The following is an 18215-nucleotide window of genomic DNA, read 5'->3' on the forward strand; positions in this document are numbered from 1 at the left end:
TCATGCTCTCTCTCTCTCTCTCTCTCTCTCTCTCAAAAATGAATAAACATTAAAAAAAATTTTTTTCAAACTCCTCAGGAAAAAAAAAATCTGGTTACTTCCTATCTATGTCCCTTCTCCCACCCAAAAGGTTAGTTTATGAATCCAAGTTTTACTTATATTCAGGAAAATACTGAAGCCCCAAAAGAGGTGATTAGGAAAAACCATGTCTTCCCCAGCCCCATTTCATCCAAATAAGCACATCATCCTTCCTTCTTTTGGACCCCCATCCTTCAGACAAGTCAGAAACCAGAGGTTCCCCTCTCTTGGACCAAGTGGCTGTCCCTGTGAATCTCGATGACCCCGGAAGGAAGGACAAGTCAGTTACTGGAAAGGTCAGTAACAGGAGAGTTAAGGACCAGGACTGGAACCAAGGTGAGGGAGCAAAATTTAAGACACACACACACGTACACACAAAAAAAAACAAAACAAAACCTCAGTAATCAAGACAATATTTTAATGCAAACTTAAAAAAAATTTTTTTTAATGTTTATTTATTTTTGAGAGAGAGAGAGATACACAAAGCGTGAGTGGGAGGGCCAGAGAGAGAGACACACACACACACACACACACAGAATCCGAAGCCGGCTTCAGGTTCCGAGCTGTCAGAACAGAGCCCAACCCAGGGCTCGAACTCATGAACCGTGAGGTCATGACCTGAGCCAAAGGCAGACGCTCAACCGACTGAGCCGCCCAGGCGCCCCTTTAATGCAAGATTTCTGAAAAATCAGATGAACACAAATAAATCCTTGAGGCACAAGATATCCGAATTGTAACTGAAGACAGGCTGCTTGTTTTATGACCCTGTTGTTATTGTGCAATGGAAACAGTTTTTTCCAAGCGGCCCCCGGTCCCAAGCCTCTCTGTGTCCCCAGCCAGGTGTCTGTTGAGAGATGATGGCCGCTGTGCAAACTAGATGAGCAGAGGCTTTGTACTAAGCCCTGCTTTGGATTGTAAAGCTTTTGTTCATTTTTGTCCAACGTGTATAGGCACACGTGTTTTCCTTCGCCACAGGCTCCAAGCGTTACCTTGCCTGGTCTGGCAGGGCAGCAGGGAAGGCCGAGGCCCCGCTATCCTAAACACAAGAAAACAGGGGGCGCAAATGGCTTAAACACCCCGCTGCATTTAGGCTTGCCCACCGGGCTGGAAGGCTGCTGGGGTCTACCTTTCCTGGAACACTTCTTTTACTCCGTGGTTAAGGCTGCAGGTTTGGGAGCCCACTGTCCTCCAGTTCCTAGCTCTGCTTACCTCAGTGTTCACATCTGCAGAATAGAGAGAATCACCCTATCTCACAGGGTCGGCGGATGACAATTAAATGAGATGATGTGTGTAAAGTATTCAGAACAGTTGGAGCGCCTGGGTGGCTCCGTCGGTGACGCGCCCAACTCTTGACCTCAGCTCAGCCTTGGATCTCAGGGTGGTGAGTTCGAGCCTGTGTTGGGCTTAAAAAAAGAAATAAAAATAAACGACCCGATGTATAGAAGCCTAATGCCTATAATAGCTTCCACATTAGGCTTTTTTTTTTTTCCTCTTTTATTTGGCTTTTTTCATATGCCTACCATGCATTGACGTCACGTGGACCTTACTGTTCTCAGCCCTGTGGCCTGTATTCTCTCCTTGAATCCTCATAGGAACTCCTTGAGGTCGGGCCTATTACTGTCTCCATTCTGAGCCCGCAGGGAGTCAGGAACACAGAGGTTGAGAGACACGTGTGGGGCCAGGCAGGTGGCACTGGTGGGGGAAACGAGACACTAGGTGCTAACCTCCTGGGGACTAAACACACGCCCTAACAAGCTGAGTCAGGTGGTCTTTTGAAACAGCATGTGGCACAGTTAGAACATGGCCGCAGGCTGTTTAGGGCCTGGGGGCCTCCAGGGTGAGGTCCCAGACTTTCTGGGGCCTGTAGAAATGCAGATCTACCCTTTTCCGGGTGTGATGCTTCCCAGTGGAGCCGGGGCATCTGAGGCTGGGGCAGTCAGCAGCAGGATCTGCCGTTCCCCTTATGCCCCCGTCCACAGGATAGAAAAAGTGCCCACTTCTCGCAGTCACCGCGTGGGGGAGCGAGGGGGGGTGCGGCAGCTCACTGATCCTCGATTTGAGCCGATCGGGCGGCCCAAAATAAAATGGTACATTTCACTTGCGTCTTTTCAAATATTTGTTGATCATTTGTGTTACTTCCTCTGTAGCCCATTAGTGCAACTTGCCCATTTCTCTATCTAGGAATCTTTCCTCTCGTATTTTTCATTTTTCTCTTTAAATTGTTGCTTTGTTGTTGTTTTTTTTTTTAAGGAAACTCTACCCCCAACGTGGGGCTCAGACTCACCACCCCCAGACCCAAAGTCACACGCTCTACAGACTGAGCCACCTGGGCGCCCTCTCTGATATTTTTTCCAACTGCTTTCATAAATCAGGATTAATGGTTAGATCTTTAATGCAGCTGGTATGGCAGGGGAGGGGTGAATGTGAGGGGACACATACTGATGGTCTAAGGTAGACAGACCTAATTTTTATTTTATTTTAATTTTTTAGGTTTATTTATTTATTTTGGGAGAGAGACAGAGAGCACGAGTGGGGGAGAGGCAGAGAGAGAGAGGGAGAGAGAGAACCCCAAGCAGGCTCCACACTGTCAGCATGGAGCCCAATGTGGGGCTTGAACTCACAAACCATGAGATCATGACCTGAGCCTAAACCAAGAGTCAGATGCTTAACTGATCCACCCAGGCGCCCCTAATTTTTACTTTTTCTGAAGGAGAGATGATAGCCGATTGCCTTCACGGTGCAGATGGGGCCCTGAAGTGCCACTTTGAATCACAGAAGCTGACCTCTATACATATGTGGATTTTTCTGCCCCCTAATCTGTTTCCTTTAACAGTCTGTTCCTACGTCCATGCCAGACTCTGTTTTGATTATGTACTTTTTGCCCTTATTTCCGTATCTGTCTTGTCTCCCTGATTCAAGTCTTCCAGAATAGTCTTAGAGTCAATGTGTCACATTCTTCCCCACCTCCTGACACACACATGCACACACACACACACACAAACACACACACACACACACACACACACACACACACACACACACATCTTGCTTTAATTTTGAGTGGAATTACTCTGAATGTATAAAGACCTGGCATCTTTATACAACAAGGCTGAGATCAGGTCTCTTTTAGGTCTAGAAGAAAAGGGAGACCACCTGAAGCAAAGCTCCTGATTAAAGCAGTGGCTCTCAGCAGGGTGATTTTGTCCCCTAGGGGACATTTGGCAATGTCTGGAAAGATCTCTGGTTGTCTCAGCTCCGGAGGATGTGCTCCTGGCACCTCGTGGGCAGAGGCCAGGGAGGCTGCTGAACATCACATGGGACAGTGCACAAGACAGCCCCCCAGGACAGAGATACCTGGTCCAAAATGTCAACAGCATTGAGGGTGGTTGAGAAACTCTGAGTTATTTGGATTTGTTAATCAGAATCCAGACGGGTAACCTGGAAGGTGGCCACAGTGCCCAATGACTCACCTGCAGCTCTGGCCTAGGGCTTCTCTGGCTTCCGCAGGAGGCAGCCCAGGATGGGGACCAGGCAGCACCAAGGCTCCCAGCTGGATGTGAGGCTGAAGCAGCACCCAGGGTCAGGGTCAGGGTCAGGTTGCCTGAACTATCTTCCTTTCCTCTTAGGTACACTTCCTCAGGGTGGGAATCAGAATGGCTTGTATAAAATTAGCTCTTGCCATATATATATATTTTATTCTTTCCTTTCTTCAAGTTTTTTTTTTAAGTTTATTTATTTATTTGGGGGGGGGGCGCGGCGGTCAGAGAGAGAGGGAGAGAGAGACTCCCAAGCAGGATCCATTCTGTCAGTGCAGAGACCGACGTGCGGCTCAAACTCACTAACTGTAAGATCGTGACCTGAGCCGAGATCAAGAATGGGGTGCTCAGGGGCACCTGGGTGGCTCAGTCGGTTGGGCGGCCGGCTTCGGCTCAGGTCATGATCTCGCGGGCCGTGAGTTCGAGCCCCGCGTCGGGCTCTGTGCTGACAGCTCAGAGCCTGGAGCCTGTTTCGGATCCTGTGTCTCCCTCTCTCTGACCCTCCCCCATTCATGCTCTGTGTCTCTCTCTACCTCAAAAATAAAATAAAAACGTTAAAAAAAATTAAAAAAAAAAAGCTTTAAATCAACTTTACTGAGGTCTAATTGCATATCATAAAATGCACTGATTAAGTGTATACTTTGATGAGTTTTGAAAATCAGGATATAGAGTATTTCCATCACCCCAGACAGTCCCCTCTTGCCCCTTTGCAGCCAGTGGCCGCTCCCATCTCCAGTCCCAGATGACCGTCAATCTGTTTCCATCATTATAAATTATTTTAAACAGTTCTCAAGTGTCATGGCAATAAAATGTATACAAGTAAAATGTACATTTTTACATCTGGCTTCTTCCCTTGGCATATTTCTAGCATTTATCTATGCTGTCTGTGTGCCAGTATTTCTGTCCTTTTTTAATGCTAAGTAATATTCCATTGTGTGTACTCCACAATCTGTTTATTCATTCACCTGTTTGTTGACTGACATTTGAATTATTTCCAGGTTGGGACTTGTCTTAGCTCAGGCTGCGATAACAAAACACCATAGACTAGGTGGCTTATAAATGACATACTCTGATTTCTCACAGCTCTGGGGGCCGGGAAGTCCAAGATCAAACTGCTACAGACTCAGTATCTATTGAGGGCCTGGTCCCTGGGTCATAGGTGGCCACCTTCTCACTGCGTCGTCACAAGGAGACAGGGAGCTCTCTGGGGCCGCTTTTATAAGGGGCCCCATCCCAGTCATGAGGGTAGAATCTCCCTAAGGCCCCACCTCCTACTAGAGCACATTGAGGATTAGGTTTCCATGTATGAAGTTCAGGGGACATAAACATTCAGCCCATTGTAGGACTATTACAAATAAAACTGCTTCGTACATTCATGTACAAGTCTTTGTGTGGACGTATATATCATTTCTCGTGCTTAAAAACCTAGGGCTGGTATTACTGGGTTATATATTTATGTCTATAGTTATGTACACGGTTATATATATATAGTTACACATGTAGTTTTACATAGTTACATATATAGTTATATATAGTTTTATATATAGTTTCATATTAATGGGATTTATATAAAGATACATATATATGTTATATATGCATACATACATATATGTATATGTGTATGTATGTGTATATATATGTGTGTGTGTGTGTATATGTGTGTATATACATATATATATATATACATATATATATATATGTATATATATATATATATATATATATATATATATATATATTTTAGGAACCTCTATACTCAGTGTGGGGCTCAAACTCATGACCCCCTGAGATCAAGAGTCGCATGCACTTCTGACTGAGCCAGCAGGTGCCTCAGGAGATATACACATATTTTACGGAGAATTAGCACATGATGTTATGAAAGCTGGCCAGCGCCCATAACGGCAGTCAGCAAGCTGGAGACCCAGGAGAGCCAGTGGTCTCCGTTCCAGACCAAAAGTCAGCAGGCTCAAGACCCAAGATGAATCACTGTTTGGATTCTAGCCCGAAGGCTGAAAAAGACCAGTGTGTAGTCAAGTTCGGGGGTCAAGCTGGAGAAATTTCCTCCTACGCAGCCTCTTTGTGTCATTGAGGTCTTCAGTTGATTGCTTGAGGGCCTCCCTATGATGGAGAGCCATCTCCTTTCCTTAGTCTACCCATTCAAATGCTAATCTCGTCCAGAAACACCCTCACACACCCATCTAGAAGGATGTCTGACCAAACGTCTGGGCACGGGGTGGCCAGGTCAAGTTGACACATACAATCAACCATCAGGACATCCAAGCAAAGACTCCGGGGGGTCCCTGAGATTTTTAGGGGTCTCAGGGGTTGCTCCTTTCTCTCCAGTTCTTCACATTGTACCCAACTCGGACTTCCTGACCCTAGTCTCTGCCTCCCTGGACTGTCTACAGAATTTTCCAGGTCTGGTGCAACATGAAAATCCAGGCCTTGTTCAAAAGTTAAGATTTTCAAGATCGTAATAGCAGGGTATCAACCCAAGCTCGAGGCCCTTCCAAGCTTGGGACCCTAGGCAGCTGCACGTGTCGCACGCCCACGTTTTTTAAATTTTTTTTTTTTCAACGTTTTTTAATTTATTTTTGGGACAGAGAGAGACAGAGCATGAACGGGGGAGGGGCAGAGAGAGAGGGAGACACAGAATCGGAAACAGGCTCCAGGCTCCGAGCCATCAGCCCAGAGCCTGACGCGGGGCTCGAACTCACGGACCGCGAGATCGTGACCTGGCTGAAGTCGGACGCTTAGCCGACTGCGCCACCCAGGCGCCCCGCACGCCCACGTTTTGAGGAGCTGAAGAGGCACAGGCTCTCCAGCTCCTCAAAATACCTTGTTCTGCTTTGCCCGCCCTGTGCTGCAAGTCAGAGGGCACCACTGGGCACCACTGGGCACCGCTGCTTTCTAGCAGGATGGTCATGGAGCGCAGATGGCTCCCTCCCTGTTCAGGGACCACAGGCCAGGATGCTGAATGTCTACTGTCGGAAAAGAGTTGGTTCCTACATTTTGTCCAGTTTCCAGGTGTTGACAGCTGGAAGGTCACTTCAACGATGAGTTTCTTCATCGACTCTGCAAGTAGAGTTACTCTTCATGTAGCCTTGACCACTCTGCGATCAAGGCACCGTGTGAGGCGATTGAATGATTTTTTAAAACTCCGTTTCACAGTAATACAGAAGTATATTTGTCCTTTTCTCTTTTTTTAACATTTATTCATTTTTGAGAGACAGAACACGAGCAGGGGAGGGGAAGAGAAAGGAGACACAGAATCTGAAGAGGCTCCAGGCTCCCAGCTGTCAGCACAGAGCCTGATGTGAGGCTTGAACCTATGAACCATGAGATCATGACCCGAGCTGAAGTCAGACACTTAACCGACTGAGCCACCCAGGCGCCCCGAGTACATTTGTCTTCTAAACAATGTGAGAGACTACAGATGAGTCTCTTCTCCCATTGGATCACCATTGCCAATTTCGGGTCTCTTGCTTCCCTTGTCCCTGCTGCTCAAGAGGTACCTGGTGCTCAGTGTGAGTGTGGCCTTGGTGTCAGCATTTACCTGCACGTCTGAGAACCCGTAGGAAACACAGAGCGGGGGAACCTGGCTGACTCAGTCCGTGGACTGTGCGACTCTTGATCTTGGGGTTGTGAGTTTGAGCCCCATGTTGGGTGTAGAGATGACTTAAAAATAAAATTTAAACAAAAAACTATCAGGGGCACCTGAGTGGCTGAGTCAATTGGCGACCAGCTCTTGATTTCGGCTCAGGTCATGATCCCAGGGTCATGAGATCGAGCCCCACGTCACGCTCTGCACTGAGCATGGAGACTGCTTAAGATTCTCTGTCCCCTTCCGCCTCACTCCCTCACTCATGCTTGTGCTCTCTCTCTCTAAAATAATAGATTAATTAATTAATAAAATTTTTCTAGAAAACTATTTAAGGGGCACCTGGGTGGCTCAGTCAGTTAAGCATCCAACTTCGACTCATGTCATGAGGTCCTGGTCAGTGAGTTCGAGCCCGTGTCAGGCTCTGTGCTGACAGCTAGGAGCCTGGAGCCTGCTTTGGATTCTGTGTGTCCTCCCTCTCTCTCTGCCCCTACCGCACTCACGCTCTGTCTCTCAAAATAAATAATATTTTGAAAAATAAAATAAATAACCATTAAAAAAAATTTTTTTTAACTATTTTAAAAAAAAGAAAGAAACACGGAGTCCTTAGGCCTTCTATGACCCAGCAATCCCACACCTGGGCATCTGCTACAGAGAAATGAAAACACACGTCCATCAAAAGAGACACACAAGAATGCTCTGTGCAGCTATGTTTATAATAACCTCAAACCGAAAATAACCCAAATGTCTGTTAACAGGAGGATGAATAAATACATTGAGGTATATGTATACAATCGCTTGCCACACCTCGAGGAAGAAGCATGTGACCTGCCACTGGGCACGAGAGTCAGTACGAATCTCACAGACAGAACATTCCAGCAACAGACGGCAGACACAAAAGTATATCCCGTGGGGGCTGAAGTTCAAGAACAGGGGAACTGATCCAATGGTGGTACAAGTCAGAATAGTGGTGACAGTGACCGCGTTCGGGTGGGGCGAATGCACAGGAAAGGCAGGAGGAGACCTTGAGGGGTAGCAGAATGTTCTAGGGCCTCACCTGGGTATGGGTTACAAGAGCATATTTACTCTGTGAATGTTGATCGAGCTGTACCCTGAAGATGTCGTGCTTTGTTGAATTTCACTCAATGTTTTAAAAGTGAAAAGAAGGGACGCCTGGGTGGCTCGGTCGGTTAAGCGTCCGACTTCGGCTCAGGTCACGATCTCACGGTCCGTGAGTTCGAGCCCCACGTCAGGCTCTGTGCTGACCGCTCAGAGCCTGGAGCCTGTTTCAGATTCTGTGTCTCCCTCTCTCTCTGCCCCTCCCCTGTTCATGCTCTGTCTCTGTGTCAAAAATAAATAAACGTTAAAAAAAAAAAAAATTAAAAAAAAAAAAGTGGAACGAATCTCATAACTGAGCCCTAGGAAGAAAATAAAGCAAGTATGAAAATCACAAGGAGGGGAATTGGCCCTATGTGACAGCTGCTTTAGAAAAGGTTTAATTATAAGTATCATAACTTTTATAATAATATATTTTAAATAATATACTATGTAAGTCTCTTTTAAACTTTTCTTTCCTTTTTTTATTTTATTTTAAGCTCTACACCCAAGGTGGGGCTTGAACTCATGACCCCCGACCTGGAGATCAGGAGTTGCGTGCTCTACAGACTGAGCCAGCCGGGCACCCCTAGTCTATCTTAAATTATTCGAGGTCTTTAATTAGGGATTTTTTTAGGGTTGTTTTTTTTTTTTTTTGCGTTATTATTTTTGAGAGAGAAAGACTGCACGTGCACACATGAGTGGGGAAGCAGCAGAGAGAGAGGGAGACAGAGGATCCAAAGCAGGCTCTGTGATGACAGCAGAGAGCCCAATACCGGGTTCAAACCCACAACCACAAGACATGACCTGGGCCAAAGTTGGGCACTTAACCGATTGAGCCACCCAGACGCCCCTTGAGGTCTCTCTCTTTTTTTTTTTTTTTTTTAATTTTTTTTAATGTTTATTTATTCTTGACAGAGAGACAGAGCATGAGCGGGGGAGAGGCAGACAGAGAGAGGGAGACACAGAATCCGAAGCAGACTCCAGGCTCCGAGCTGTCAGCCCAGAGCCCGACGCGGGGCTCGAACCCATGGACCGTGAGATCATGACCTGAGCCGAAGTCGGACGCTCAACCGACTGAGCCACCCAGGTGCCCCATGGTCTTTAATTATATTTGTAATTGATGTTTAGATATACAAGATAAACACACACTATTGGTTTAAATTATATAAGGGAAATTAGATTTATAATTAACATCTAAAATGTAGATATTTAAGAGAAAAAGTAAGTGTGTTTAAATGCTTATTTTGGTATCGCATATTCCTATTCACATATTATCATCCTGCAACTTGCTTTTTCCACTTAGAAATATATCTTGGGGGATGCCTGGCAGGCTCAGTCAGTAGAGCACGCAACTCCTGATCTCTGGGTCATGAGTTCGAGCCCGACGCTGGGTGTAGAGATTACTAAAAAAAAAAATAATAATAATAATAATCATAATAAACTTTAAAAAAAAGAAATAAATATATCTTAAAGTTCTAACCATGTTCTAATGCCTCATTTTTAACTACTGCATAGAATTTCATAATGTGAACTCGGGTGCTTTCCATATGTTACTCAGCCATATGTAAGTTATATATATAAGAGGTTATATATATATATATGTATATATATATATATATGAGGTTATATATATATATAAGAGGTTATATATATATATATATATATGAGGTTATATATCTATATAAGAGGTTACTCACCTCTTATATGCCATATGTTACTCAGGCATATAAGAGGTGCTTAATGAATATCTGTTTTGTGACTGAAAACTCACCTGCTCTCTAAAATGTAAAATCCTTGGGGTACCTGGGTGCCTCAGGGGGTTGAGCGTCCGACTTTGGCTCAGGTCATGATCTCACAGTTCATGGGTTCGAGCCCCGCATCGGGCTCTGTGCTGATAGCTCGGAGCCTGGAGCCTGTTTCAGATTCTGTGTCTCCCTCTCTTTCTGCCCCTCCCCTGCTCATGCTCTGTCTCTCTCTGTCTCAAAAATAAATAAAAACATTAAAAAAAATTTTTTTAATAAATAAAATAAAATAAAATGTAAAATTCTTGAGGGCCAAAGAATTTGTCTGTGCATTCCCTGCATACAGGGATTAGCCAGGGATTAGTCACATCATACATACTGGTTTACTCTTCCTATAAAATCTCTCTGGCTCTACAGTGTGCCCATGAGTCAGGTCTCAGTTCCCTGGCCACTGAGAGGGGGGTAGATCGAGGCTCAGAGAGGCTGCATAACTTGCCCAAGGCCACACAGCAAATGAAAACGGGAGCTGCAGCTTCGGGTTCTGAAAAGCCTGAGCTTAGCTGACACATTGAGCCTCCGGGAAGGCTATACAGTCGGCCAGAGGAACAGAAAGAGGAAGTTTGGGGAGGAAGGTGAGGAGGGAAGAAATGGAGAGGAGGCTGAGGAGAAGGCCCCCGGGCCCCTGAGGCTGGTCGGGGACCCCCAGCCCCATCTGACCCTGCCGCCCTGCCCAAAACCAGACTGCAAGCTCCTGGAACCTGTCCCCTTAGCACGAGTCCTTCTCAGAGGGTCATGAGGACACAACTATTTCATCACAGGTCATTCACTCTCACTCTGGGCAGTGGAATTTTCCAGAGGCTACATGCTGTGTGATACCACAGAGTGAAGACAGAAGCAGATGCGAGAGGGGAGTGGCAGAAAAGTAAAACGCAATACCACCGTTCTCATGAAAAAAAAATTTTTTTTGTAGTTTTGGAAAATTCGGTTATTTTTTCCGTGAATTGTTTTTAGGTTAATATGTAATGGGTTTATTGTTACTTCAAATACATGTTTTAAATGTCTCAGCAACTCCTAATACAGTAAGTATTGATAACCCACATCATCAAGAGCTTTTTGAGAATTTCAATAATTTTTTTAGGTTTATTTCTTTATTTTTGAGAGAGAGAGAGCGAGAGAGAGAGAGAGAGAGCACATGCACAGCACACAGGAGCGGGGAAGGGGCAGAGAGAGAATCCCAAGCAGGTGCCGGACACGGGGCTCGAACTCACGAACCGTGAGATCATGACCTGAGCCAAAATCAAGAGTCGGACGCTTAACCGACTGAGGCACCCCAAGAAGTGCAGTAATTTTTAAAAATGTAAAGAGGTCTTTCGACCAAAACTTTGGGAATCTCTGCCCTTTGGTGTCTTTGGCCAGGCACCAAGCAGGTGCTCATCTACAGCCGGATGAAGCAAACGCATGAAGGACAAGTGAGTTCGTAAATGAATCAGGAGTTATGGTTTTGGATACATTTGAGGATAGATCTGCAGAAGGAAGAAAAGCAGAGAGGGAGGAGAGCATTCTCTCTCTCGATAGTTTCCTCCTCTGTGAGTGGACAGTAATTGGCCTCCTATCCGATGTTTTGCTTGGATTTTTTACTAAGAAGAAGAACATTGGAGAAGGAGACCAAGAGGAACCCTCTGGGTTGTCTGCTGTCTTGCGCCTGCTCTGGGTAGGCCTCCAGTAGAAGGCCCACGTTCTGCTGGCCCCTCCCTCTCTCCCCATCCCCCCCAACCCCCTCCACCCCCCCCACCCCCCCACCCCGATTTGAGGATCTCCCATATGACTGAAGGGGAGGAGATAGGTCAGGAACCATCGAAAGGAAACCCAGCAAGTTCTGGGGAGAACAAGGGGTCGGCTTCTTGGTCCCCCCAGACAGCGGGGAGGAGGGAGAAGGCAGGGGGAGGCAGGGTCTGGTCTCCAGTGCCTGGCTGATCGTGGTGGCCAGTGTCCTGGGGTTACTACCCAACCCCGCAGAGTTTTCCCTGTAGACGGGGGCTGGGGAGGAGGGTAGGACACTTCCTCACTTCCCAGTCCTAGGACTTGATGGGACCTGTGACACTGGGGGGCTTCGGTGCCCAATTCCACCAGGAAGGTCCGAGGTCAGACGGTGGAGGGAGCAGAGCGCCCAGTGCCGACAACGGGAGCTGAGACCTTCACTGGGTATGAGGGGCCAGGCGTTCCCAACCTCTTGGGACCTGGGGGAAGGAGGAGTGAAAAGCGGTGTCTGCAAAGCCCTTGGGGCAGCGCCCGAAGGGAGAGCTTGGAGCTTGAAAGGGTCACTCTGCCGCGTGTCCAGCGTCCACGAGTCTCTGTGGCATCGCCGCCCGGCAAGGTCTGGCTCTAACTGGACGGTGTGTCAGTCATACAGGTCACACCTTCTCAAACTGGCCTTTCCCAGCCACCCGCGTCCACAAGGTCCCCTCCACCCTGTGATTCCTTATCTCTGCCCGGAGTTGTCTCTTTCGCATTCCTTCATTCCACAGGTATTTATCGATCGCCTGCCAAGTGCCAGGCTCCCTGCTGGGGAGCTCACGGTGGTCCAAACTGAGGCCCAAATCTCTGTCTTTGGTGCCCTCCTGTCGCCAGTGGCAGACAAACCTTGGCAAACGATTACACAGCCAACTGAAGCATTTACAGAGGGGGTGCTTGGAAGAAACCGGGGTTCTGCAAGGCCGGCAGCCTGGCCACGTCCAGGGATGGGACAGATGTCCACAGGAGGCAACACTGAAGTCACGAGGGTCTCGCAGGACAGACAGACCTTTAAAAAATCTTTTTCTTTAATGTTTATTTTTGAGAGAGGGAGAGAGAGAGTGCAAGCAGGGGACGGGCAGAGAGAGAGGGGAGACCCAGAATCTGAAACAGGCTCCGGGCTCCGAGCTGTCAGCACAGAGCCCCATGCGGGGCTCAGACTCACAAACTGTGAGATCATGACCTGAGCCGAAGCCGGACGCTCAACCGACTGAGCCACCCAGGCGCCCCAGGACAGACAGATCTTTAGAGGAAGCAGAGGAAAGGGAGCACAGGGCCCTGGGACATCCTGAGCAGGAGCCCAGGTCCTGAATTGGAAGCGAAGGTGGGGTCGGGAGCTCAGTTATGCTGTCCACAAACACTCCTCCTGTTATCTATTATCTACAGGACTCAGCAAAGCACAGACCTGCAGCGGGTGTTTGGTAAAATAAGATGGTCTTCAACCGCATGGGCGGTGGACGAGGTCATCCTTCAAGCCCGGATACGCTCGGAGTGCCCGGGTCCCCGGGGTGGAGGTGGGGGGCCAGGTCCGGCCAGGGGGTGGCGCACAAGAAAAGGAGCAGCCCCCTCCCCCCACAGAGCTTACCAGGGCGGGTGGGGGACAGCGGAACACCCGCAAGCCTAACACCTAGGACAGGTCAGGCATGACCAAGAAGGAAAGGCAAGAGATCGGATGGGAAGGGGTGTGATGTCTCAGGGGCGACTCCCCTGAGGGATCCCAGGCACACGGAGGTTTCAGACTCCTGGCCCTCAGGGCCCGGCCTGCAGCTCGAGTGTGAGAATCTGACCCCCGGTGGCAAACTACTTGTTTTAAGGCGAAACCTTAATTGAGTCACCTTTTAACACAGTCAGTGGCCCAAGCAGAAGCCACCCACGGCCCTTGGAAGTCCTGGGTGACACGAGGATCTGGAAGATTCCGAGGTATGGAATTTAGTGGATCATGCACCCCCACCCCCACCCGCCCCCATAGGATCTATGGGACTTGCAGAATCACGCAGGTAGCAGCGTAAGTGCGAGAAGTCAAGGCGGGCGTCAAGGAGGCGGTAACCACTGCTTCTAGTCCCCCAAAAGCTTAATTAGACACCCCAACGGTGCAGAGAGGCCCCAAGTCCTCACAAGGTCACCTGCCATGGCCAGCCGACCCGGTACATCCTAAAGAGTAGCAGCTTCCTAGCTTCTCCCCAGAAGCAAGCCCGATGAAGAAGTCGGGTGAGTGTCTGCGGAGGCCTTTGTATTATAGATTTAAGTCCATACTTCTGCACGCAGCTTTGGTGAAGAAGATCTGACTGCTTTTGCTATTTTACGTGAACTGACCACGTAGCCACGATCTCCGCTATTTTTCTGCACGAGCGACCGTGCGTCTGTAGCCATCTCTCCCGGCCTCGGCACAGTCTCATGGTGGAGATGACACGACGGTCGGCAGCATTTCTCGACTCAGTGACCCCTTGTGTTTCTTCCCCCGTGAGCCGCCCGGCCGTGCTGTCTGCCCGCGTTTCTGTCACGCCAGCCTCTTACCTGTTTCGAGCCGTGTCTCGGAACCTGTTGAACCCACATGGGACTGTGCGTGTTTGAGCGGGAGACTCACGGGCAGCGTCCGAATGCAGGGAATCCCGCCAGTTGCCCCAGTTGCATTTATTGTATTTTGTTTTCGTTTATTTTGTTTTCAATTAAAATTTTTAAAAAATCGTTAGGGAGAGAGAGGGAGTACGAGCAGGGGTGAAGGGAGAGGCAGAGAGCGAAAGAGAACGGGACAGAGAAAGAGGGAATCCTAAGCAGGCTCCACACTCAGCAGGGAGCCCAACGTGGGACGCGATCCCATGTCCCTGGGATCATGACCTGAGCAGAAATCAAGAGTTGGATGCTCAACTCACCCTACCACCCAGGCGCCCCAGTAGCAAGTATTTTAAAATCCCTCCCATTTGAGGGGCGCCTGGGTGGCTCAGTCGGTTGAGCGTCCGACTTCGGCCCAGGTCATGATTTTGCGGTTCGTGAGTTCGAGCCCCACATCGGGCTCTGTGCTGACAGCTCGGGGCCTGGAGCCTGAGCTTCGGATTCTGGGTCTCCCTCTCTCTCTGCCCCTCCCCCGCTCGCACTCTGTCTCTCTCTCTCTGTAAATAAACATTAAAAAATATGTTTAAAAAAATCCCTCCCACTTGAACCTCTGCCTCTATCATCTGTTAGGCTCCCTCCCAGGCCTGGTTCTACTGTCTGTCCTGCCCATTTGGCCACACGGCATATTCCTACACGGGTACCAAGGGGTACACAAGGTGAGCAGCCTTGCGCTTTCTCTTGCTGCCTTCATCCTGCCCAAGAGCTTCAGGGTCTCTTGGTTCTTCTCCAGCCCCCACCCCGGCTCTAGCCCCCCTCCCCCTCCCCACCCCCCAAAAATCTTGCCTTAATTTTGAGTGGAATTACTGTGAACGCATAGACTCATTTGACAATGCTTGGGATCGTTACACGAATGAGACCGGGATTAGGTCACTTTTAGGCCCAGAAGAGACAGAACAAAACAAAACAAAACAAAACCAGCTTCTGGATGCAGAGCCCTCAGGTTATAAACATAAAAATCCAGACCAGTGACCTGCAGTGTGGCCACAAGGGCATAGAGTCCTCAAAGGTCTGGCTTCTTCAACCTTGACACAGCTCGGGGGCAGGGGCGTGGCAGCACCCACTCCAGGGTCAGGGGCAGTTTCTTCTCTGAAGTTCAGGAGTTGTTTGGATCAGCCCCTTTCCTCAGAGTAACTCTTCCTATAAGTGGGGTCAAATAGATTAAAAAAAAAAAAAAAAAAAAAAAGCGAATTCACATATTGATCGCTATTAGGTATTTTCTTTTTCTGTTAAATTTTTCAATGTTTATTTTTGACAGAGAGAAGAGAGAGAGACAGAGCATGAGCGGGGGAGGGGCAGAGAGAGAGGGAGACACAGAATCCGAAGCAGGTTCCGGGCTCCGAGCTGTCGGCACAGAGCCTGACGCGGGGCTCGAACCCACAGACAATGAGATCATGACCTGAGCCGAAGTGGGAAGTTTAACCGACTGAGTCATCCAGGCGCCCCACTATTAAGTATTTCCATTGTTCAAAACATGTTAGTAGACTTTCGTTGAGCAAATATTTAGCCCCCACTTCACATCCTAGCCAGGGAGGAAAGCCATGAGCAAAAAAATCAACCACAGCCAGGTCCAACATCTGGAGATGAGGTCCACAGAACAAGGGAAGCAAGATGAGGCAGGCAGGGTGCTGGGGTGGTGGGGACAGACCTTGGAGCCGATGCGATCAGAATCTGTCGTCAAAGGGAGGTGTCTCACCCAGGCGATATACTGAGCGAGCACAACTCGGATTAGCTTATTTATCTGCAAACTTACTCTCTGTCTCTTCCCCTGGTGTGAGAGGCTCAGAACCGCTGGGACCCCACATCTGTCCCCAGGAGCCTGGTGGACACCTGCTGCATGGTGGGCTGTCCCCGTTGGAAAGACTGGAAGGAGAAGCAGGATCTACGTCTCAGGGAAAAAGTGGGTTAATCCAGAGTGGGCTGGCTGCTGCGTTCCGTGCGGTGTAGATGGATAGCCTCGAACTTTACTTACCCTTGGTTTTCCTTAAACGGCCACTGTGGTCTCAGTGGGTCCGGGGCAGGGATTTTGTACTTTCTAACAAGCTCCCTGGGCGACATGGTGGCCTTAATCCCCGGATCTCGCTTGGCATTAAATGACAATGGCATTTGCCAGTTTTTCAAAGCTTTTCAGGTTTTCCTTCAGGTTTTCCTTCAGGAAGATTTGAAAACCACTCCATTGAAACGGGTCTGGTTATCAGATGATAGGAAATTATTAAATTCTTCTGGGAGTGACGATCCTGAGGGGTTAGAACAACAAATAAGCAAGCAAAAAAGTATCTGTTCGGGGCGCCTGGGTAGCTCAGTCAGGTAAACGTCTGACTCTTGATTTCGGCTCACGTCATGATCTCACGGTTTGTGAGTTCAAGCCCCGAGTCAAGCTCCACTCAGGCAGTGCAGAGCCTGCTTGGGATCCTCTCTCTCTGCCCCTCCCCCACTCAGGCGCGCGCGCGCGCGCGCGCGCGCGCGCGCGCGCGCGCGCGCGCTCTCTCTCTCTCTCTCTCTCTCGCATGCACGCTCTGTCTCTTAACATAAATAAAATAAACTTTAAAAACTAAAGTATCTGTTAGAGACACACATTGAAGTAATTCTGGGTGAAATAATATGAAGTCTGGGGTTTGTTTTAAGACATTGGGGGCAGGGAGCACCTGGTGGCTCAGTCGGTTCAGCGTCCGACTTCTGCTCAGGTCACGATCTCGCAGTTCGTGGGTTCGAGCCCCGCGTGGGGCTCTGTGCTGACGGCTCAGACCCTGGAGCCTGCTTCGGATTCTGTGTCTCCCTCTCTCCCTGCTCTTCCCCTTCTCATGCTCTCTCTCTCTCCTTCAAAAATAAATAGACGTTTAAAACAAAAAAACAGCACAAAATAAAACATTGGGGGCAGGAGAGGGATGAGGCGTGGAGCTGTGGGAAGGGGCGGCAGAAACAGCAGAGGGTCCAGGGTGAAGGGTGGGTCGCTGGACAATTCCCTCCCCCTAAGGATGTGTTTGAAACATTCTATAATAATAATAACAACAACAACAAATAAAATGGAAATCAAATGTGAGCCCCATTCTCAAGCGCAGCAAGGCTGTTAGGCAGATTGAAGCCTGGCCAAGCACACAATAGCTTTTAGTATTATTCTAATGAACAGCATTATTATTTAAAAATCCGGTGGTCAGCAGTTGCGTCCGAGCTCCTGGGAGCAGATTCAGAAAGACGTGTTGGCTTCACCGGTTCTTTCCTCTCTTTTTTCTTTCCTTTTCTTTTTTTAACAAAAAATTTTAATGTTTATTACTTTTTGAGGGAGAGAGAGACAAAACATGAGGAGGGGAGGGTCAGAGAGAGAGGGGGACACAGAATCCAAAGCAGGCTCCAGGTTCCGAGCTGTCAGCACAGAGCCCGATGCGGGGCTCGAACTCACGAACTTTGAGATCTTGACCTGAGCTGAAGTCGGACACTCAACCGACTGAGCCACCCAGGCACCTTCTTTTCTTTCCTTTTCTTCCCTCCGGCCCCACTTACCCTCTCTGTCTCTCTCTCTCTCTCTGTAGGTGGTGTGTGATTTAATTCCCTTGTCCTGTGGCCGGACCCAAAGCAAGACCTACCAATTTTACTGCAGAAAACTGCTAATAACAATTTCTCTTAACACAAATATTCACTTACCAAGGAACAGTTACAGATCTAAGGAACCACACTGTTGGGGGTGGGGGGAAGGGAGGAGGGCAGGAGAAAGGGTGAGGACAGGGATTTGCATTTTTCTCACTTCAAAACTTTCTGTTGGCTTTC

Source organism: Panthera leo, chromosome A3 (assembly GCF_018350215.1).
Source record: "Panthera leo isolate Ple1 chromosome A3, P.leo_Ple1_pat1.1, whole genome shotgun sequence".
Classification (NCBI taxonomy): Eukaryota; Metazoa; Chordata; class Mammalia; order Carnivora; family Felidae; genus Panthera; species Panthera leo.